Consider the following 24,230-nt stretch of genomic DNA (forward strand, 5'->3'; position numbering starts at 1 on the left):
TGAAATAACATCTAGATCTTCTATACTAATTTTCATTCATAGATCTAATCTCCCCGCCACTGATATAACTTTTATAATACGTATAATACATATTTATGCTGTTCTAAGTTTGATGCATTCCTTATTTTGTACATTTGACATTCTTTCTAATACTCTTGTAACAAAAACTATCTTGTACTATCAATAATTTATTTTTATCCATAATAAAAATAAGAGTTTAATATTAGCATAGAGAAAAATTGGTAGACAGACAGAAATGTATATTTAACCTAGAGAATTCCCTAACATATGACACCTGAAAGGCTTAGATTATCATATTTTAATGTATTTTTTGGATTTACATGCAGTTACATCATACCCTCCAGATTCCCTTGACATTAAAGAATACAGTAAAAAAACCCAGCAGGACATTGCACTTCCTCCCTTCTCCTGAAACCAATCACTTCTCAGTCTTCAGTTGTCTCAGTCATGCCTAAATACCACTTACTAATGCTATCCATATAAATGGATAATGAAAACCTCTGCAGTTACATTATACTGGATAATTCTATTTCTCCTAAGGGATGTTGTAACTTGGGTACCTCTTGGCACTGACTGACATAGGGCACAGGGTTACATAAAGGTAGAGCCCTGTGTGTATACAAAATTTGTATGTGCATCCGATTCGTGATCTGCAAAAATGGTCTGAGGATATGTGCATCTGCATCTTCATCAGATAAAATTATTCTATATATTATTCCCAAAGTCTGTGACTTGGGACTGGTCAACAGAAGGTGATAAACATCTCTTGCCTGAAAATCTTGTTTATCTACTTGTCTGGCTACATGTAAGTTATGTATTGCATGGCTTCCAATGGCTGTCCATTTACAGTCTGAGCCAAATGCAAATGAAGGGACTGTGAAATCTTCAGGAGAGGAAATTTACAGGAAGAAATAAAACAGCAGGAGGGAGTCCAATTTTCACGTGAAGACAATGTATGTTTTGGACTATAACTGTGGGGATACAGACACAGTAAAAAACCTTCACCTAGGAAGAAAGCTGACAGTGGGTTTGCTTCCTAAAAAAAGGATAACAGCAAAGTCTGAAAAATGCTGGAAAGACTTTGGGGGTGAGCTAAACTTTGTTTGAGAAGAGGGTATTTTGTTAATTAAGTCTAAGTTCTAGAATGCACATTTGACTTTGAAAATGGGCATTTTAAGCAACCAGACAGATGTCCAGGCCACTGCAGATTCTTGAGATGGACTATCAATTATTCTGCTTGTTTCATTTAGCCATTTAATAGGCCTTTTCAGGAACTTAGCATAACTAAGACAAGCTGAGAAGGGTAGGCAACTATCATAAGAAATGCACTTGACTCAAAGCCCTCTCTGATATGCTGGGGTAAACATCTTTGGAAAAAAAGGAAGTCTGGCTATATCTTAGGATTGTCATTATGGGGAAATACAACTGCCAGACTAATGGCTCAAACCTCTTGCTTAACAATGTGTTTTTTTAGTGACATGTTTTTTTGTAATTCCTGCTTTTGCCTAATGGTTGATTTTGTTTGGTCAGCTATGTAACAGTTTTGATTGACCTGTCTTTGTACCTTCTGGGTTGTAAGAGGGGAATTGTCGGTCTGGGTCAAGTGGATCACTTTGTGGACACATTGGAAAGATCTCCAGCCACAGATCGAAGGCTGGCCATCAGAAATCTGCTGCTGAATCACCTGAAGACTGCTCCAGACTTGTGGTATAACTAATTGTTTGAGGTACTCTGTAACCGATTGTGTTTGAATGTGCTTGAGACTAAATAAAACAGAGACTTTGAGTAAAGGCATTCTGATGAGAGTGCTGGAGACTAATAAAGTGCTGGCTTTACGTGAAAGCACTTGGTTTTGATGTGTTTTTCTCAGCTATATAGAAGACAGAGGCATTAGCCTAAAATATGCAGATCGAGTCTAGGAAGAAAATTCCCCTATGGACAGTTTTTATCTATAGTTGTCTTTTATGGCATTTCTTGCACCTTCCACTGAAGCAAGTGCTTGAGTCAGACACAGGATGCTGGCCTAGTCTGATCTGGGATGGCAAAAAAAAAAAAAAAGTATCAGGCCCTAGATGGGTAGGTGCAAAATTCAGCCCCAAGCCTAGGACCCAAGTGTAGGGCTGCTTATTAGCACGCCTTCCCCCTGTTTTTAGCTGCTATTTCTGGATATGTAAAAATATGATTCCCGTGGCCCACATCTAATGCAGCTTTCTTTCTAGCTTATACGGACCAGTGTGGATAACCCTTTCCTCAAGCAGCCCCTAAATGGTCATTCCACCTACAATCTCCCTACACTGCATTTGTATTGGATTCTCTGAATGATTAAATGAATTTCACCCCAAAAAGGCAGGGGTTCTGCAGAAATAATAATTGGTGGTTATGTTATTAAAGGCAATCATAATGCATATGAACATTAGTGAACATGCAACTTTAGCACTGATGTTTCTTCACTTTTCAGAGCTTCATTTTGAAGTCTTAATGCTCTCTTTTGTATCGAATATATTATCCAAGTCAGTGAGGTAAATCCACTGTGAACTAAAGTCCCTGCACACATCTGCCCCCACGTTTTTTCTTCTCTTATTTCTTAACATGCATCTCCTCTCTTGCACAACAAATCCAGACTCACCTCTCCCTTCATGTTTTCTTTCAGCTTACATTTTATGCCTCCAACTCCCCCTATCCCCATGTACAAAGTCTCCTCCCTATTTCCTCTAAAATCTCACATCTAAATTCACTGCTACCATACTTCCACAAAAGCTGACCCACATCACTAAAAATACTGTTACTCAACCATTAACAAATAAAGCAAGTCTCTAAAATGGGATCTCCAGGTCTTCTTTTTACATTTTGTGTTGTTCCTTTCTATGTAGCTGGCTGTGAGAGGGTCAGTGCTTTCTTGTGGGTCTTGTTAAACCCCAGTTGCCCACTGGAGCTGGGCAAATAACTGATGTTTCTAGTTTGCTGGCAGTTCTGAAAAATTTAAAAATAATGGTTCAGCTCAAACCAAAACTGAATTTTTTGGTGAAGCAAGAAATGTCAGAAAATTTCATTTTGAGTATGTTTAACCTTTTTGATGAAAGCAAGAAAATGAAGTTAATGAAAAAAGGTAGTTCTGGTGCCCCCTCCCCACCTCTAACCAATGGCCACATGGTTAGGGCACCTGAGTTTCAGGTTTGAACGCCTATTCTAGAGTAGGAGCTTGAACCTAGGGGAGTGCCCTGATCACCAGGCTCCTAGCTATTCTGCTGTACATCTCTTTCAGTCTCACCTATTGAAGCTATTCCACTTTGTATAAAATATTTGGATAGTCACTGGGCCAGAAAGACAGTATGAGAGTTAATCTATAACCTGGGGGTTAGGGCACTCATGTGGAATGGGGTGGATACCCGGGTTTCACTCCCTGCTTCAATAACATTTGTAACCCTTTTGGAGATGATGTTCCTGAAATACCACACTATGCCTCTAGGGGATTCGCCCCTGGATTACAGCAGCAACGATGGCACAGTTATAACCTTTATTTCACTGCCCTTCTCCAGTGCCTAAAAACCCAAACTCCCATAGAAAAGCACATATACACTCAGAATTCAATCACTGAGGATTTTCAGCAAAGACTGCACAGGGTCAGCCTTCCCACAGCCACATCCAAAAAGAACAAAAGGAATGAACTTAAGAATTAAGTACCAATTTATAGAATATGATGATTAAACATAACGAACAACTTTTTTACAACATAACCTAGATACTTTATAATCCGCATGTATTATCTTCAGTTATACATAGGCATAAATGAAGAAAAAATATATATCTAAACAGGTCACTCCCACAGAAACACAGTGAGATGTAACTCAGAGTTCCCAAAAGCTTAGGCTGAGTTACAGTCTTCTATCACCAAAAGCTATATAGTCTGCTGAGTCAAAAGCACTGTAACAATATCTTCTTTCCTCTTGCTTGTAGAAACCTCCAACTGGAATCCATGCAGACTCTTCCTCCTCCTCTGCTGAAATCACTCACTTAGCTAGTCAGCTAACTAATTAACCAACCACTCAGTTTAAAAAAGAAACCTGTTACAAGAAAAATACAAAAATGAGAATAGCCAATTATAAATGACTCTTTCCTTATCACCACATTCAAATAAGAGAAAAAATTGATTAATGTTAGTAGTTGAGACAATGTTGCTTAAACATTTTCGTTAAAATCAAACATTCAAAGTATACAATTAAAATAAAAGAAATGAGTTTTCCCTACCAATTTCCCCTTTCTGTAATTAACACTGCCAGGGCTTCCCTACTTGAAAGTTAACAATATCACTAATGTGCTGCAAAATGCTTCAGTTAGGAAAAAACAACCTGCTGACTGCTCCTGTGGTTCAGCTTCTCCCAACCCACACAGGTCACATGGCCTTTTGCAAAGCAGCTTTTCTGACTACTTGCCCTCATGGAGTATGAATCGAGCTACAGGAAACCTGGCTCAGCACTCAGTTTCCCAGGCTGGCTAGGGTCCTGGGTAAAGGTAGAACTGGCTAGCAATACTACAAGAATCAATCATAAGCAGTGCACTCAGAGACAAACGGTTTGGTGTTGGCTGTGTTTTGGAGTATATCAGGGAGAGAAACATTGCAGCCGGGCAGGACCCTTCAACCCTCCACATTCTTACCCAAGGGGAGACTGAGTTCTTTTTGAATTTCTGGGACATTGAACAGTGTCAGCTCAGCACAGACCAGAAACTCAGAAGCTCAGGAGAGTCAAAGTCACGCTACCAAGAGCCAGCCTAACTGCGCATTGGGATTCAGACCAAACAGCCACATGGACCATCTTACCATCCTTGGTGTGGATACTTTGTAAGATCACCCTGGTATATTGATTTTGTTTTAAGCCATCCACTGACATCAGTCATGCACAACCCATCAAAGACTGAGCCTAAAACTCACTAATTGCATAGGCAGGTGCTGGGAGAGAGCACAGAATGGTTTGTATGGACTGTACTTTTAGGAGGGGTAGAGTTTATGAATTGTTGTTTTTGCCTTTTATTATCCTGATCCCTTTTTCCATTGTCCCCAGAGCTCTCTATACGTGTCAAAGCCATAGTTACTGTTTTATTACTCTGGGAATTGTGAGAACTATTTTATTATTTGTATTCTGAGTGGTACTTCTCTGTAACAGATTGTTTGTGAAATGTTTTCCCAAGAGACAGGCCCTTTGTTTTCTCTTAAATGCGGGGGGAGGGGAGGCTTCCTTTGGGATGAGGGGGAGGTTCCGCGGGGGGGGGGGGGGGGAGGCTGGCTTCCTTGGGTGGAGGCACCAGGTGTCAGGTGCCGTTATAAAATGTACCCAGGACCCATAACCCTGAAGAGAGAAGGCTGAAGACACACCTCAGGGCTGAGTTACACATTGAATAAGTTATACAAAATAGAATAGTTTCTACAAGAGAGACTGAGAGACCCACAGCATCATACCCAATAGGCTGGCAGTTAGGGCACTTATCTTGGAGGGGGATTCAATTAGATTCAAGTCCCTGCACCAGAATGGGGAGTCAAACAAGGTAAGCATCCTAACCACTCAGCTATAGGGTAGAAGGGTGAGCTCCTCCTCCCCGTCAGTTTCATGAATGGCACTTAAAGTCTGTGTAAATCTAGCCTGAAAAATCTACAAATATTTTGTTTTGGTAATGTCAATTATTCCTTTTGACCTTGTTTGTTTGTTTTCAGTTGAAGCAATTCACCAAAATCAACATTTTTCAGTGGGATAAAAAATGTTCTGGGCAAAACACTTCACCCAGCTCTACTCAGCACTGAACAAATGATGACATAATATACCATAATAAGACATACAAAATATAGACAGGCATCAGGAGCCTTTATGCTTCTTTGAATGGCTCATTCTATTATTCTAAATCTTTCAGGAAAATGAACATCCCCATTATTGTCAATGAGAAGATGGTTCAGCTTGAAAGAGAAGCTGCAATACCAGAATGACTCATGTTTAAATTCCGCAATCTTTTCTTAAAGAATTTTTGTAAGTTTTTTTTTTTTTTTTAATCTTAAAACATGTGTCTTTTTGTCTAATGGAGAAATCTTATTTTTATCAAGAGACAGTTTATAATTCCATTTCCAGCCTCCTAATAAAATGTCTGTCTCGTGAAGAAACAAAATGAAAATATTTCCTGGTGTTTTTGTCTAAGTAAATTTACATTGAACAATGGGTTTTTGATTGAGGTGTGTATATTTCCCTGGAGAGGTGGTTGAAAAAATTAATTTCCCCCTATAATGAAGGTGCTAAAGGCTATTTATAGTCCTTCCTAAAGCACTCATCACTATAGTGCAGGCCTGATCCAAACTCATTTAAGTCAATGAGTGTCTTGTCAACTCATAAGTGGTAGTATGCTTCTCCCTACTGCTCCCTTATGAGGTAGGAACAATTTACTACCCACTTTTCAGACAGGAAACTAAATCACACGGATGTTTAGTGATTTGGCTGAGGTCACATGAGATAGGAGACTAATTGTGTTCCATGACCAGTCCTGATTCCCTTTCCTGTGCCTTGTCAATGAGACCATGTTCTGTCTCAAATCAGATCTAATTAAAACTTTTCACTGTCTCTAAGTTTGATTTCTCTTTTAACCATGAAAATCTTCTATACTCATCAAATTTTCTGATGTTTACTATTTTCACAGTTCTATTTAATCTTTTTATATATTTATATTTATATTATATATATATATATAAGCAGAGACAGGGTAGGCTCCACCCTGACATCTGGTGGTGAGGTGTGGCAAGTTGTGGAAAAGAACTTCAGGGGCTGATCTCATTTGCATAGGCACACCCACCCCACCTAGAATGAGGCCATAACTGCCCAAATGGTCACTTTGGCTGCTGTGGGATCCCCAGTGTCTCTGTTATTGGGGCGGGAAGAATAAAGTGTTAGTACCCTGATTATGGGAACTGTGCTTGGAACTGTACTTGGCCTTTTTGTTATGATGGAGGACTCACCATCAACTGAGTAGCACTCACTAGGCAAGGGACATGGGTTCCAAAACTCTGTGAATTGAGAGAGACTTGAGACAGGTATTAGTGCCTGGTGGTGTAGGCCCCTTTGTGAGGGCCTGAAGCACCAATTGCACCTCTGTCTCTCTCCACTGTGGAATGTCAGAGCTAATTTTGGGTCTATTAAGAGTTTTGTTACTGGTACTGTGCTGAATTCACTTCAGCCTCATGGTGCACCAGCTAAGGCTCCTACTACTATGAGCTGAAATCACTGAGAGCTGAAATCACTGAGAGCTGAAATCACTGAGCACTGTGTCAAGTAGTGGGGAGCCGGAAGATCTAGTGTGCAGCGGAGCTATTTGTGAGACGGCAGGGTGAGCAGAGCTGTTTGTGAGACAGCGGTTTGTTCGTGAGACGGCGAGCTGAGCGGAGCCGGTCGTGAGACAGCGGTGTGTTCGTGAGACGGCGAGCTGAGCGGAGCCGGTCGTGAGACGGCGGTGTTTTCGTGGACGGCGAGCTGAGCGGAGCCGGTCGTGAGACAGTGGTGTGTTCGTGAGACGGCGAGCTGAGCGGAGCCGGTCGTGAGACGGCGGTGTGTTCGTGAGACGGCGAGCTGAGCGGAGCCGGTCGTGAGACGGCGGTGTGTTCGTGAGACGGCGAGCTGAGCGGAGCCGGTCGTGAGACGGCGGTGTGTTCGTGAGACGGCGAGCTGAGCGGAGCCGGTCATGAGACGGCGGTGTTTTCGTGGACGGTGAGCTGAGCGGAGCCGGTCGTGAGACGGCGGTGTGTTCGTGAGACGGCGAGCTGAGCGGAGCCGGTCGTGAGACGGCAAGCTGTGCAGAGCGAAACCGGTCGTGGTGGAGCGGAGCAGAGCCCTGTGAGGCAGTCAGCTTCAGGACACGTAAGGTGCCCCTTACCTCTTTCCCCCACACCCAGGCACATTTTAGCCAGACTGGGGAGTAACACTCTGCAGATGAACTTTTGAACTCCGGGGCTGGACTTTTTTTTGGACTTTGGGAGATTTGTGGATTGCTGGACTCAAGAGACGTTTGGGTTCTGGGACTCAAGAGCCTGAGGGAAAGGATGTGGCCCAATTTTTCTGGGGTGGGTCGGTGTTCATGGTTTGGTTAATGAACACTAGTTGTGGTGTTTCCCCAATTTAATGCTGATGTTGTTTACCTCATGTTATTAAAGATTCTCTACTACACCGAGACGCCGTGCTTGCGAGAGGGGAAGTATTGCCTCCTTGAGGCGCCCAGGGGGTGTGTAAGATTTTCCCAGGTCACTGGGTGGGGGCTCGAGCCAGTTTTGCATTTGCTTTAATGAGAGGGAACCCCTGTGTACTGAACCCGGCCCTTGCTGCTATCAACTTGGCCTGGCAGAAGGGTTACATATATATATATATATATAGTTATAGAAGTCCACATAAGATAGTAAGTTCTAGTGTGAGGGGGAAAATCCACTAGTGCTATAGCTGCACTACTGCTTGTGGTTTTAACAGTGTCATCAAATTTGAGTTCAAAAATATCTTACAAAAGCTAAAGTGTTTTGAGCTGATAATATGCTACATAATCTTCCTTCAAAGAGCTACATTATTTATAATGTAAAACTAGAAACGGGGTTCCTGTTTCAATATTTATAACCAGAGATCAATGAGACATACAATGCGGTACTATTACTTGCTGAAACCTCTACTACGTGTAAATCCTGATTAGACTAATTTTAACCAAAGAAAAAAACCTCAGAAATTACTTTACAAATAAATAATTGCCATAAATGCCCAGTCTTCTCAAGATTCCATAGAATATCCAGGAGATGCCAAAGATTTGTAATCCCTAAAATGATCATCTCAATCCTTTTAAAAGTAATTTTAAAACAATACTCAGCCCCGCCTTATCAGAAATAATATTTCAATGCTATATTTGCAGGTCCAATCCTACAGTGCATTTGTTGTCCTCAGCCCACATTGATGTCAGCAGGAGTGAAGGGCTCAGCACCTCGCAGAACAACGGCTCTGGTTTGCAAGCAATAGAGCACGATAGGCAAAATAATCAAGATCCTAGACATTGAGGTGTCTAGCTGGAGAATTAGTGTGTGGCAAGCTGGGGTGTACGTCTACAGCACATGAACGTGTTGTTCATCGTCTGGTTGGATGCCGTTACCATACATTAAAAGTTTTATAATGCTGTGCTAAAGAATGCTCATCTTCAAAATGGATTCAAATAAGTAAATGTTTCATTTTCATCATCTTCTGGTGTGGTCTTCTGAGAGGTCTCTGTTTCTCCTGATTGGACCTCCTAAGTTTGTTCTCAGTCAGGTCAGTTCCTGGATTCTCACTGCCAATTAAGTCTATCAGCCCTTCCATTTTAAAACTTGCAATTTCCTCCTCAGCTGTTTTCTTCGTGGTATCCTGGTGCAGGGTTCTCACTCCTTTGCTATCCCAGGCCCTTCTACCTCCCCTTCCATCTCTGTACTGTCCCCTTCACAGCAGACCTTGTTCTTGTTACGTTGCAGCTGTGGGTGTCTGCCTCCATAATTGGCAGCTGAGTGGGGGGTGGTGATCAAGCTGTTTGCTCATAAACAGGCGAGACTCTGCTCCCACCTCTGTCTCTGCTCAGCCTGGGGTTTGTAGACCCCATTACACTCATGCTTTTATAAATAAAATATTCTAGAGTTCAGAAATGTCTGACTTTTAAAACTGAAGTTAAGAGCACACAGGAAATCTAAGAAACCATTAAAAACCATTTGCTATTTGAATGTATGAACTAAAAAACATACAAAAATCACCTTTGAATCTCAGGAAGCTGATAAAAACATTTGTGTTATACAATTAAATTCTGTATTATTCAAAAACTCTGTCACTGAACTATGTCAATATCAGACATTAAAATTGCTATGCTCTTGCAGAATGAAATGAAATTTGACTTAATAAACCAGGTATTCTATAGTGCTTGACAACAGTTAAAAAGAAATTGGTGGCTCAGGAGGGAGTAGGTTCCTGATGAGTTAATGCATTCACCTCTGGAAACTTGAGTGCATGTTCTTACCTTATTCCTGTTGTGCATAATTTCTGAACATCAGATTTCAGCATATAATCAGTTGCTAATCAAAAGAGATCCAAAAACCCTTGGTGCTGAGCAGCAGGTCAAGGCTGAGTAGCATTTCTAGGGCTCTGTAGGATAGAGTAGTTTGATCAGCACCCGCACCTGCCCAAGAAAACTCAGTTCTATTCCCACATCTTTCAGACTCTTTCCTCAGGGCATGTTTATTGATTCAGACACAAACTCAGAAAACAGGCTACATAGGCCTTTCCCTTTGCAATTCTCTCTCCTCCACTGGAAGAGGGACACATCCATCCCTTTAACTCCTTGCTGAATCACATGACAGGCAGGTAACTGATCCCTTTCCAGGCTGTTCTAACCTGTCATAGGTAGTTTCAATATTACTTGCATTATTCCAGTTTTTAACTTGTTCTATGAGTTCTTAACTAACATGAGAGCTAAATTCAGCTAAGGGTCCAACTGAGAATTTTTTATACATCCCAAACTCTTAGACTTCAGTAGAAATCAACCTTTATGATTTCAGTCAGAAATCATCTGCAAAAGGTTTGTTCTCATGGCAGTAAAACCCCCATTGGGCCAACCGTGAGGAATCATTATCTGCATTGTCACTGAAGTCTTTCAAGACAGTACACTTGGATGAGTCCCACAGCTGAGTTGTCACATATTCAGTTCATTGAGAAAGTTTGAGGTGTAGCAGAGTGGGCTATGAATTATGACCGTTCTCACTTTACTCCTGTCACAAGTTATGCAGGAAGTGAACACAGTCAAAGGAATCAGCTAAGAGACAAACTGAATTTGTCACGTTTCAGAGTAACAGCCGTGTTAGTCTGTATCGCAAAAAGAAAAGGAGTACTTGTGGCACCTTAGAGACTAACCAATTTATTTGAGCATAAGCTTTCGTGAGCTACAGCTCACTTCATCGGATGCTCAAATAAATTGGTTAGTCTCTAAGGTGCCATATGAATTTGACATCTCTTTGATCCTCCTGTGGCCTATGGAGGTCCAAGTGCACTGACATATGATTATTGTGCAAAGGAAGCTCCTGGTGTATCAGTTGCAATCCCAGAATTTCTATCCATGGTCAAATTATAAATGATAACTTTATTAGCAACTGACCTTGAATTCAGCTTCAGGAACTGAAGAACAGTTTCCTTGTTGCATAATGCCCTATGGAGGAATGGCTCCAATGTTTCCTTTGTGTTGGATGACAGTATGCTGGAAAGGGAATACATATTATCCAAGGAAGAATGAGGAAATTAATGTTAGGTTTCAGAGTAACAGCCATGTTAGTCTGTATTCGCAAAAAGAAAAGGAGTACTTGTGGCACCTTAGAGACTAACCAATTTATTTGAGCATGAGCTTTCATGAGCTACAGCTCACTTATATTCTGTCTTGGCCGGGGATAGACCAGGAATGGAGTCTTAGAACTTTTAGTAAGTAATCTAGCTAGGTATGTGTTAGATTATGATTTCTTTAAATGGCTGAGAAAAGAACTGTGCTGAATAGAATAACTATTTCTGTCTGTGTACCTTTTTTGTAACTTAAGGTTTTGCCTAGAGGGGTTCTCTATGTTTTGAATCTAATTACCCTGTAAGGTATCTACCATCCTGATTTTACAGGGGGGATTTCTTTATTTCTATTTACTTCTCTTTTTTTTAAAAGTCTTCTTGTAAGAAAACTGAATGCTTTTTCATTGTTCTCAGATCCAAGGGTTTGGGTCTGTGGTCACCTATGCAAATTGGTGAGGCTTTTTATCCAACATTTCCCAGGAAAGGGGGGGTGCAAGTTTTGGGAGGATTGTTCATTGTTCTAGTGAGCTGTAGCTCACAAAAGCTCATGCTCAAATAAATTGGTTAGTCTCTAAGGTGCCACAAGTACTACTTTTCTTTTTGCGAAATTAATGTTTATTCTTCTCAAAGAAGATGTCTTCAGTTACTACATTATACTCTATAGGTTCACAAAGAGAAGATTTAATCCCATATATTCAGGTAGCTCCATCTCCTCCAGGACTTTTCTGCAAAAGTTGATTATCATGTAGTGAAAACAATGCATCATAAGAATTAATATCACTCCTCTACAGGAAATTGGGCAGACGCTGTGCTTAGAAACTGGCAAGCTTATATTTTTTGATTAAATATGAACTTGTTTCCTTCCCTATAAAATCAATACAGTAACAATCCCCATTTCTTTTCATTTTCTTCAATGAAAACCGTCTCAAAGGAAGACTGCCTCAGAGGAAGACCAGGAACTAATGAGCAGCAAGCCTTTTTCTTAATCACTGTGTCTTTAGGGTCCTATTTAGTCTTTGGAGGCTCTTAAGCTGTTTTGTTCTTTAAATTAAAGTTATTTTCTTGTACAGCATTTTGATTTTTGCTCTCCCTGTAGGAGGTTTCTATAGGGATAAGTTGCTTTATTTGTTAATGACCTTTACTCTTTTGCTTTTGAAGTCTCAATTTGTTAGAGGACCTATTTCTTGTCATTATTTATGATTTTTTTTTTTTTTTTTACTGTTTGACACCTGGAGGATAAATCAATGTCAAATACTGACACTGTTGATTGTTTATGAGCAATTGGAAAGGCTTGGAAAAACACACACATTGGGGGCCTCATCCTGTTCCCTTGGAAGTCATTGGTAAACTTCCTTTAACTTCAGTTGGGGGAGGGGATAGAGCGACTGCATTCTGCCCCCAGTCAGGCCTGGGAGAAAATGTGTGTGGAGAGAAACCCAGCCGACACTACCAGTCAGGCTTTGGTGAAGGTAAAAAGACTCACTCGCTCTCAGTTGCCTGTGCCAGGCCAGTTAGTAGTGAAGAAACCTCTAGCTCCCCCACCCCCTATGTCATGCCTGGCATAAAGACTTCCACCTAGCCTCCCTCCCCAAGATTTGGGGGTGAAAGAGCTGAAGTAATTGCTGACTGGTACTTCCTGCAGGCCTGGGGGGAAGATATGAAGAACTTCCATATCCTTCCCCGCAACCCTTCTCAATCTAAACAAGCAGTTGCAGGAAAATAAAGTGGCAGAGCAGTAGGATTACGCCTTCTTTTACAGGAGGGGAAAGAGAGTAAAAAGAGCTTGGCTGGAGATGCCAGCTTCTCTTAAAGATGCAGTTGTACAGCTGCCTGGGAAATAGTTTCCCCATCCTGTGAAAATTTTTCCAGACCAGAAAAAAAAAAAAAAGAATATCTGTCCCAAATTAGGATTAAAAAGTCAATCTCAAACTTTCATGAACCAAAAATCTGAAAAAAAAAAATCATCAATTGATTCAATCAAAACATTTTGGTTCAGTAATTTCTAAATTTTTCATTTAGATTTCAACCATCTTTTATTCTTTTAAATGTGTAACTATAATTAGCTTACAATTCAAACCAAAAAGTCATTTTGTACTAGGAAATTAGGTTGTTGGTTTTTTTTTCATTTTGAAAATGTCTAAGTGAACTGTTTAGGCAATTCTGACATTTTTTCAAGTAAAAAAAAAAATCAAAATCAACCATTTCATGTAAAAAGTTCAGTTTTGACAATTTAGCATTTTCTGATTGGGGAGGGAGAAGCTTCGTAAAAATTTCCTGATCTGTTCTAAACAATTAATAAACCCTTGCTAAAGAGTTTCCTCATTATACTTCAAATCTCTTTTCACCTTCCCTCAAATCTTCCTTTTTCAGGGTAGTGTTATTAAGAAGCTCATGGTGAAGCAATTCCAGAAATATCTGCAGTCCTCAGATCTCTTTAACCCAAGATAATTTGCTTTTAGGACTGGATATTTAATGTACACTGTGTTAGTTATTTTGAGTGATTTTCTTCTTTGAGTGATGGATTAAATTCAGTTGTCCATGCTGACTGTCATCTAATAAATTTTGATAAAGTTCACCATAAATAGTTGACCTATCTGCAGACACTAGCAGGACAGTTGTGCTAGATCTTGAATTATTCACCGTTTTTTCTTTCTTTCTGATGGATGCCAGAGGGCAATATTCAATTATTGTCCATCTGAAGTATGTTTCCTCATGGTATACTTCTGTTACTCCTGTTCAAAATGTGTACAGGACCATTAAGAATGTTAGTGAGTTGGTATGGTCTGAAGTATTCTTGATAGGTGGATCACACCAAGCTCACTACATCCATTTTATCTGACCAGTCTACTATTTATGTGAAACTACCTAATGCTGGAGAGATTGGGCACTGTGGAGAACTATTTGATTGACACTCACCATAGATAAATCTGGGAGAGGCTGTATAGCTGCTGTTCGCTACTTAGGTTTGCATCCTAGGGTCTTTGTGCATTCCTATCTTGCCGTGTTTGCTAAATGTGGATTGTTTTAACATAATTATTTTGTTGGGAGGACAGGGAAGCTTGCACCTTTTCATTCAGCTGAAGACTGGACCACAGCTATATATGTAATATTACTGGGAGTTACCAACTGAGACCATTACAGATAACCTTATAAGTTCTGAACGGTTGAATATATAGACAGATCTTGGAGAATGTTATCTTAGTTGTGATCCAGTTCTTTTGGGAACCTGAACATGTTAGCAATGCAAGTTTGATTACTGCCTAAATCTGTCTGACTGAAATCCTTTTTTCAAATGCAGAACTGCTGCTTACACATAGAGCAAATCAGGAATTGCATCTAGTGCAGAATAAGTTTTAATGAAGTATCTGTGTTCCATTATCTGCACTGGTGATTAAGTGATTTACAGATGGACTTCAAGGTATTGGCTTTGTTTTATTATACAAAACCCAAAGTGGTTTGGTCCCATTCTCCATCTCAGTTATGAATAGCTGAAGCTGATCACATATCTCTTAACAGAAATTAGACATGAAGTGAGAGGAAATAGACTCTTTCATGAACTACTAAAAGTAAAACTTCAGACCAAACACTATTCAATACGATGCAATCAACAGCAGTTTTGCAAACAGATAATATAAAGGCACACTGTCATAAATTTGAGAGTTCTAAATTGTTGATTTGTTTCATTTGATAGAATCCTGTTAATTTCCTTCATACCATTTTAATAGTAGTCCCCTCCTCCCCAAACACTTACATGATTTTTGCAGTCCTGATTGACATGAACCTTTCAGAACCCATAATAACTACATAATTGTGCAAAAAGAACAGGAGTACTTGTGGCACCTTAGCGACTAACAAATGTATTTGAGCATAAGCTTTCATGGGCTACAGCCCACTTCATTGGATGCATGCAGTGGAAAAAACAGTAGGACAATTTTATATACACAGAGAACATGAAGCAATGGGTGTTACTGTGCACACTGTGAGGAAAGTGATCAGTTAAGGTGAGCTATTACCAGCAGGAGAGAAAAAAACACACACAAAAAAACCCCTTTTGTAATGATAATCAAGATGGGCCATTGCTAGCAGTTGACAAGAATGTGTGAGGAACAGTGGGGGGGGGGAAATAAACATGGGGAAATAGTTTTACCTTTTGTAATGACACATCCACTCCCAGTCTTTATTCAAGCCTAATTTAATGGTGTCCAGTTTGCAAATTAATTCCAATTCAGCAGTCTCTCGTTGGAGTCTGTTTTTGAAGTTTTTTTTGTTGTAATATTGTGACTTTTAGGTCTGTAATCAAGTGACCAAACAGATTGAAGTGTTCTCAAACTGGTTTTTGAATGTTATAATTCTTGACTTCTGATTTGGGTCCATTTATTCTTTTACGTAGAGACTGTCTGGTTTGGCCAATGTACATGGCAGAGGGGCATTGCTGGCACATGATGGCATATATCACATTGGTAGATGTGCAGGTGAACGAGCCTCTGATAGTGTGGACACAGTTGGCAACGGGCTTTGTTGCAAGGATAGGTTCCTGGGTTAAGGGTTCTGTTGTGTGGTGTGTGGTTGCTGGTGAGTATTTGCTTCAGGTTGGGGGGCTGTCTGTAAGCAAGGACTGGCCTGTCTCCCAAGATCTGTGAGAGTGATGGGTCGTCCTTCAGGATAGGTTGTAGATCCTTGATGATGTGCTGGAGAGGTTTTAGTTGGGGGCTGAAAGTGACAGCTACTGGCGTTCTGCTACTTTCTTTGTTAGGCCTGTCTTGTAGTCGATGACTTCTGGGTACTCTTCTGGCTCTGTCAATCTGTTTCTTCACTTCAGCAGGTGGGTATTGTAGCTGTAAGAATGCTTGATAGAGATCTTGTAGGTGTTTGTCTCTGTCTGAGGGGTTGGAGCAAATACAGTTGTGTCTTAGAGCTTGGCTGTAGACAATGCATCGTGTGGTGTGGTCTGGATGAAAGCTGGAGGCATGTAGGTAAGTATAGCATTCAGTAGGTTTCCGGTATAGGGTGGTGTTTATGTGACCATCGCTTATTAGCACTCTAGTGTCCAGGAAGTGGATCTCTTGTGAGGACTGGTCCAGGATGAGGTTGATGGTGGGATGGAAGTTGTTGAAATCATGGTGGAATTCCCCCCTACTGTTCCTCACACATTCTTGTCAACTGCTGGAAATGGCCCATCCTGATTATCACTACAAAAGGTTTTTGTTTTTGTTTTATTTTGTTTTTCTCTCCTGCTGGTAATAGCTCACCTTAACTGATCACTCTCATTATAGTGTGTGTGGTAACATGTTTCATGTTCTTTGTGCATATAAAATTGTCCTAATGTATTTTCCACTGCATGCATCCGATGAAGTGGGCTGTAGCCCACGAAATCTTATGCTCAAATAAATTTGTTAGTCTCAAAGGTGCCACAAGTACTCCTGTTCTTTTTGCAGATACAGACTAACAAGGCTGCTACTCTGAAACCTGTCATTATAATAATTATGAAAACCTGTTCTGTGTGTCCTTAAATAGTGCTCTTGAATTCTCCCACATTGCTGCTGCCTCAGGGGTGGTTGGGTTGCTCATTGATGCACAGAGGAGAGTCTCTGGATTCAAAAGGTAATTGGGTAGGTTGTCAGACACAAAAATCAACCACCTGCAAATACAGTCATGCTAGAACAGGAACAAGCAGCAGGTATTGTAGTTGTAGAGCTTGTTTTTGTAAGATAAATTTTAGAACTTGTGAAAGGTACCTGGTTACAGTTACTATTGCTGTCTGTCTTGTATTAAAAACCAAACCAAACTACAGTAGCAGCATTGCAAGCTTACCAGCCAGCTTACCTTGCTAGTGGACTTTTTCTTTGACCAGGAAAGATCATTGGGGAATGTTACTGGGGAATGTAATTTGATCTCTGTGTACAAGCAGCAGTTCAATTAACACCAACTGTTGTACGGGCACAGATGCATTAAGTAATGGACTAGAGCAGCAGCTCCTGTCACAGAGACACCAACATGCCAGGAAGTATAATAAGTTTGGGTCATGCATCCAATTACCAGTTCATTAAACAATCCAGCCCCCTTAACAAAAGAGTGGTTTTTCATTCTATAGAAGTAAACCTCTTCCTACATTCATCGAGAGCCACATTGTGCCTGGGTCTACCCAAAAATGCAGACAGAATATTGAGAATAAGGAAACTTCCTTACTCTTGCTAAGGGCTGGTAGTGGTGCAGTCATGTGCTCAAGGGAGGACTGGACACAGGCACATATCACCACAAAGTGAGAAGGCGGAAGAGGAGGAGGCATGGCTGTGTCCAGTGTCTTCTTGGCTGTGTCTTCTTATCTCCTGGCAGGATGGGGACTCTATCCTGGAAATCAGGGACTCTGAAAAAGATTTTGGGGATTGTGGTGAATAATCAGCTTAACAGGAGCTTCTAGTGTGACGCTGTGGCCAAAAGAGCTAATGCAATCCTTGGTTCCATAAATACGGGAATCTCAAGTAGGAGTAGAGAGGGTACTTTACCTCTGTGTTTGGCACTGGTGCGATCACTGCTGGAATACTGTGTCCAGTTCTGGTGTCCACAATTCAAGAAGGGTGTTGGTAAATTGGAGAGGATTCTGAGAACAGTCATGAAAATCATTAAAGGATTAAAAAAACTGGCCTTATAGTGAAAGACTCAAGGAGCTCAATCTATTGTGCATTACAAAGAGAAGGTTAGATGGCGACTTGATTATGGACTAAGTACCTACATGGGGAAGAAATATTTAATAATGGGCTATTCAATCTAGCAGAGAAAGTTATAACATGATCCAATAGCTGGATGTTGAAGCTAGACAAATTCAAAACTACAGCTAGCTCACGAAAGCTTATGCTCAAATAAATTGGTTAGTCTCTAAGGTGCCACAAGTACTCCTTTTCTTTTTGCGAATACAGACTAACACGGCTGTTACTCTGAAACCTGTCATTTTTAAGAGTGAGTTATTAACCTTTGGACTATTTACCAAGGATCATGGTGGATTCTCCATTACTGACAATTTTAAAATCAAGAAAGGATTTTTTTTCTAAAAACTGTGCTCTAGGAATTATTTCAAGAAAGTCCTCTTGCCTGTGTTATACAGGCGGTCAGGCTAGATGATCAGAATTATCCCTTTCTGGCCTTGGAATCTAGGAATCATACCAACCAGCTCACAAAGCTCAGTGGACATGCAGGAGGGGAGGGAAGGCTGCCTCATCTCAAAGGATGTACCTTTTGAATTTCTCCTTAAGCTCTCCTTAGGAAGGTGCAGCTTCCTGCCAGTCCCAGTGTGGGTCTGTGCCTTTTAAGGCACAGTTTGTCCCTTTAGAGTAAATACATAGGGTTAATTCTGTTTCAATGTTCCTTCTTCAACATTAGTCCCCTTCCAATTGAGCATACATTGTTTTCTATGTGGACAGTAGAATTCAATGCTAAGCACTTCCCAATTAAAACAAACCAACCAACTGACCCATAGAACTTAAATTTGACTGTTTTCTTCACTCTGAATGACTGTCCAGTTGTCTTAGGTATTATAGGAGTGATTCATAATGTAGTGGGAGAAATGCTTCTTGACTGCTGCACAACCCTTTAAACTTACAAAATCTACATATTATAAAGATACTTGACCTTCTCTGAAGGCTTGCTCTTTAATATTTGAAAATCCAGACATCACAATTACTGAAAGCATGACTCTCACTTAACAGTGTTATCTCTTTCCTGTCACACGGCCGCACACACTACACAGGAACTAAACATTTATTCAGCAATGATTTTTTAAAAGACTTGCAGCACAGTAGCAATGACAGAAGGGCTATAGTTTTACAAGGTAGTAATAATTCAGCTCCCTAACTAAGATTATGGCCTGTGGCCTCATAATTTGTCCTCTCAGGTGAGAGATTGCAGGCTTTCAGAACAGTGTAATGGTTCTATGTGATGAGGTATACAAACCCCATTCTGGGACTTAGGTTGCCAGGTGTCCGGTTTTTAACTGGAACGCACGGTCTGGTTGGCAGTGAAGCAGGACTAAGGCAGGCTCCGTGTGGCTCCCAGAAGCAGCAGCATGTCCCCTCCTCCGGCTCCTATACATAGGGGCCAGAGGAGGGGAACCAATTGAAGCTGCAGGGGCAGCACCTGCGGATGGGGCAGCACGGAGAGCCACCTGGCTGTGTCTCCGTGTAGGAACCAGAAAAGGGACATGCTGCTGTTTCTGGGAGCTGCCTGAGGTAAGTGCCGCCTCGAGCCTGCATCCCTCACCCCTCCCATGCCCCAAACCCCTGCCCCAGCCCTGATCCGCTTCCCACCCTACAAACCCGTCAGTCCAAGCCTGGAGTCCCCTGCTGTACCCCAAATCTCTCATCCCTGGCCCCACATCAAAGCCTGCACCCCCAGTTGGAGCCCTCAGAGACCCCCGCACCCCAACCCTCTGCCCCCTCCTGCACCCTGAACCCCTCATTTCTGGCCCCACCTCATAACCCACATCCCCAACCCAGATCCTGTACCCCCTCCCATACCTCAACCCTCTAATTCAGCCCAGACCCCCTCCCATACTCCAAACCCCTCCACTCCACCCCCAGCCTGGAACCCCCTCCCGCACCCTGAACTCCTCATTTCTGGCACCATCCCAAAGCCTGCACCCCAGCTGGAGCCCTCACCCCCTCCCACACTCCAGCCCAGTGAAAATGAGTGAGTGAGGGTGGGGCAGGCGAGTGACAGAGGGAGTGGGGATGGAGTGAGCAGGGGTGGGTTCTTGGAGAAGGGGCAGGTGGTCAGAGCAGGCGGCAGAGCAAAGGGGTTTGGTTTTGTGTGAGTAGAAAGTTGGCAACCCTATCTGGGACAGAAGGGAGTAAAGGATAGTTCTGGGCCTAGGTAGCCCAGCCCCACCAACCCTGCAGAGCTTGCTCCATCTGGAGACAGGGTTGAAAATGTAGCAACCAGCTCAGAAGACTGAAGAGGAGTACAGACTTATCCTGAATGCTCCTGCCAAAAGGGGCTAGAGGTACCTCCCTGAAGTACAAGAACTGTATTCTAAGCCTGGTTGGGGCTGACAATTTGGTTACTTCTTGTTTTTATTTTTCCTCATATGGGACTAGAAGCAGAGGGAAACAGTGGTAGGAAGTGACACACTGGTCATCAAACAGTGCTGACACTATTAAGGCCCTGGGTTGGGGCCTGGTGGAGTCGGTGGGCCAGTGCTCTCCTACTACTGCTCCAAGACTGAGTGGATGCTAACCACTAGGCCTCCCAGCCTCTGAGGACCCTATTACATCCTATCAATATCAAGAATATCAATAGTGATCATTATGCTTCACCTGAACTGTCTTCCTGCATTCTTATTTCATTTGCAAGACACATTAAAGGTAAGGTGCATTAAATTTCTTCCTTACACAATCTTGTCTCAAAACCACTGGGAAAGGCTTTGGTAAAACAATGCACAGTAAGATAAAACCTCACTTTTGTATATATAATTTCTACACCCATATAAGCAGCATTTCTACACCCATATAAGTAGATATACTAGTTGTTAGATTCAATGTACACTGACAATGAGCTGCATTCTTCTGTAGTCTGTCCATAGTTTGGTTAAACCAATGGCATTTGGCTTCATTCCGGTCAAGTAGAATCTACATTCCTTACATTAATTCATCTGAATTATGATAGGTGACATTAAAATTTGATCAGTGAATGTGAGTGATTGCAACATAAAACTGATGATAAAAAAAAAGAAGCAAACCTTGCTACATTGGTTTACACTTTCAATATGAAAGCAGTGTCTCTGGCTGTAAGCAAGTGTTATTGCTAATGATATTGTGTATGCTACTATGGACATTCCACCAGGGGACATCTGCACAAATCTTGCTAGGGACAGAAAATTGCACATGTTTCTTTATGACAAAATGAAGGGAGACTTAAAATCTAATTTAAAATATGCACCCTGAAAGACATTATTTTTAATTAACGAGATATGTTTTTATTAACGCTAGCTGATGTGTATTTTTAATACAGTTCATGGTCAAAAATAGTCATTTTAATAGGTTAGGGAGAATAATGCTATCATTTTTTTTCTATTTCTATTTTATTTTTCTAGATGTAACAGATAGGAAAGAACTATTATTAGCTAGTCTATCCTTCTGCAATTTCAGGAATGTTACCTATCGTATTTTGTCATGTTATATTTTAAATGAAATTAAAAGTCTTCCAGCACTTCCCTTAATTAAACTGTTCCATAGTCTCTTGGTGAAGCTGTTCTTGTTTCCATGAGGGAACAGATCAGGGAGGCAAGAAGGTTGCTGAGCCATAAAAATCATCAGCTGTTGTAGCCTCAGAGGGTATGTCTACACTGCAATTAGACACCTATGGCTTGCCCATGCCAGCTCACTTTGGCTCCTGGGACTTGGGATAAGAAGATGTTTAACTGCAATTTAGAGTTTTGGGCTGCACCCCAAGCTTTGGGACCCTCCCACCTCACAGGGTCCTAGAGCACGGGCTCCAGCCCAGGCTTGAATGTCTACATCATAATTAAACAGCCACTTACCCCGAGACCTGTGAGGCCAAGTCAGCAGGCACAGGCCAGCCACTGTTTTTTAATTACAGTGCAGACATACCCTGAGAGTTCCTCGGAAATAGACAGGTCTACACCAGGACTCACAATCATAGAATTGTAGAAGATTAGGTTTGGAAGAGACCTCAGGAGGTCATCTAGTCCAACCCCTTGCTCAAAGCAGGACCAGCACCAACTAAATCATCCCAACCAGGGCTTTGTCAATCAGGGCCTTAAAAACCTCTAAGGATGGAGATTCCACCACCTCCCTAGGTAACCCATTCCAGTGCTTCACCACCCTCCTAATGAAACAGTGTTTCCTAATATCCTAATAGACCTCCCCCACTGCAACTTGAAGCCATTGCTCCCTGTTCTGCCATCTGCTACCACTAAGTACAGCCTAGCTCCATCCTCTTTGGAACCCCCCTTCAGGTAGTTGAAGGCTGCTCTCAAATCCCCCCTCACTCTTCTCTTCTGCAGACTGAACAAGCCAGTTCCCTCGCCTCTCCTTGTAAGTCATATGCCCCAGCCCCCTGATCATTTTTGTTGTCCTCTGCCAGACTCTCTCCAATTTGTCCACATGCCTTCTGCAGTGGGGGGCCCAAAACTGGATGCAATACTCCAAATGTGGCCTCACCAGTGCCAAATTGAGGGGAATAATCACTTCCCTCAATCAGCTTGCAATGCTCCTACGAATGCAGCCCAATATGCCATTAGCCTTCTTGGCAACAAGAGCACACTGCTGACTCGTATCCAACTTCTCATCCACTGTAATCCCCACAAGCACTGGCTGGGAGGTGAAAGGGGCCAAGGTCAGCAGTATGTTATGTGGGTAAACTCCTGCAGGTTTGAAAGGGCTGCTGCTGCTCAAGAGAGTAACACTCCTTGAGGTCTACTCAGTATTTTCCCAGCCATGCCCCCCCAAACCATGCCTTAAACACTGTATCTGACTAAACACACTGTTGTTGGCTATCCCTGCTAACTATTACTGCTTGGTTCCTTAAATAGGAGTTGTGATTACTGATTCACATTGTATTTAATGATGTCAAAATATTGATAGGCACTCGGCACTGACAAAATAAAGCTGTCAAATGCTTGCCTCTACTCATTTCCAGAGTGTAGCATGTTGATCTTGGAGCCATGTTTACAATTGCTGCAGCCCTTGTTTTTAATTACTTTTTATCATCTACATGACAGAACATCATTCACAGCAAATTTGTTTATTATTTCTTCATTTTTATGAGGAGTAGAGACATTTTACCGGTTATATTTTTATCAAACTGCCTAAAAAGTGAAAGTTTACTGTGAAGGAAGTCATTGACTGGAGATAGAAAACTGTAATAGCAGCATCTGGGTATGACAAAGAATTCTTAGAAATCTTTGGGCATGAAACAAGTGAGAGTGATTTTCAGAGGGTTTTAAAATTAAACATATCTTCAGTCCTCACACTTGCTGAATTCTTGAGTTAAAAATCTACATGCTTCATAGGTCCCAATCCTACAATTAAAGTCACTTTGCCTGGGCAACCCGCTGTGTCCATGTAGAATCTCACTGAAATGAGGGGTCTGCCGATGCATGATCAGAGCATTAGACATTTAAGACCCAAAACAACTCTTGAAGTCAAAACATCTTCACTGATTTCAATGGGTGCTGGATCAGACCCCATATGAGAAAAGTCAGAGGCTATCTCTCTTAAGCATTAATATGGCTCCCATCAACACAGTATCTGAACACCTCACAATTTAATGCATTTGTTCCCACAACAGCGCTGTGGGGTTGTTAACTGGGGTTCTTTCAACCCAAAGCTCTCGGTAACTTTTACTCTGTGTGAGGTGGTGTCCGGAAATAAATCAGGGGAGACATGGCAGTCCGACCGGTAGATGGCTGGCACAAACAGGGCAACACAAGAGTGCTTTCACTTAAAGCTAAACTTTACTTAGTCTCAAGCACTTACACACATCTGCAACAGGTTAGTAAAACACGCCCAACCCTTGATAATTACCGAAGCTGAATATGGCTCTCGAGTGGCACCGTGACAGGCTTCCACTGGCCAAACTTCCGTCTGCCAGTGGGGACCCCAAGATGTGTCCAGAGGGAGCATCCCTGAAGAGCCCCTTCTGAGAAATCCAGCTACCTCAACCTTTTTTCCCCTTATTTATATATTGGTAATACAATGACATATCCCTTAAAGAAAACTTGCTAAGCAAGCAGTTTTTAAAGGTCAAGCAAAAAGTTTCCTTATGATCTTCAATTAACCAGATATGTTTCTTTTTTTCAGAGTGTCTAGGCCTTGGAACCCTGACAGACACATTCCTCAGGGTACATTACAGACAAGTTTCCTGTTT

The 24,230-nt window shown here is 41.6% G+C and overlaps 1 long non-coding RNA gene across 2 annotated transcripts in view; it reads right to left on the bottom strand.

The window, feature by feature from the left end:
- Positions 1–304: 304 nt before the first annotated feature.
- LOC125637922 (uncharacterized) overlaps positions 305–24,230 on the bottom strand; it is a 47,913-nt gene continuing 23,987 nt past the window's right edge. For both annotated transcript variants that reach the window (XR_007357106.2, XR_007357107.2), the window contains 5 exons: positions 17,855–17,949; positions 17,538–17,715; positions 11,179–11,277; positions 10,048–10,172; positions 305–4,082 (listed from right to left, as the gene is read on the bottom strand). This is a non-coding gene — a long non-coding RNA (uncharacterized LOC125637922). The remainder of the gene's footprint in view (positions 4,083–10,047; positions 10,173–11,178; positions 11,278–17,537; positions 17,716–17,854; positions 17,950–24,230) is intronic.

The sequence above is a fragment of the Caretta caretta genome, chromosome 1 (genome assembly GCF_965140235.1).
Source record: "Caretta caretta isolate rCarCar2 chromosome 1, rCarCar1.hap1, whole genome shotgun sequence".
NCBI lineage: Eukaryota > Metazoa > Chordata > Testudines > Cheloniidae > Caretta > Caretta caretta.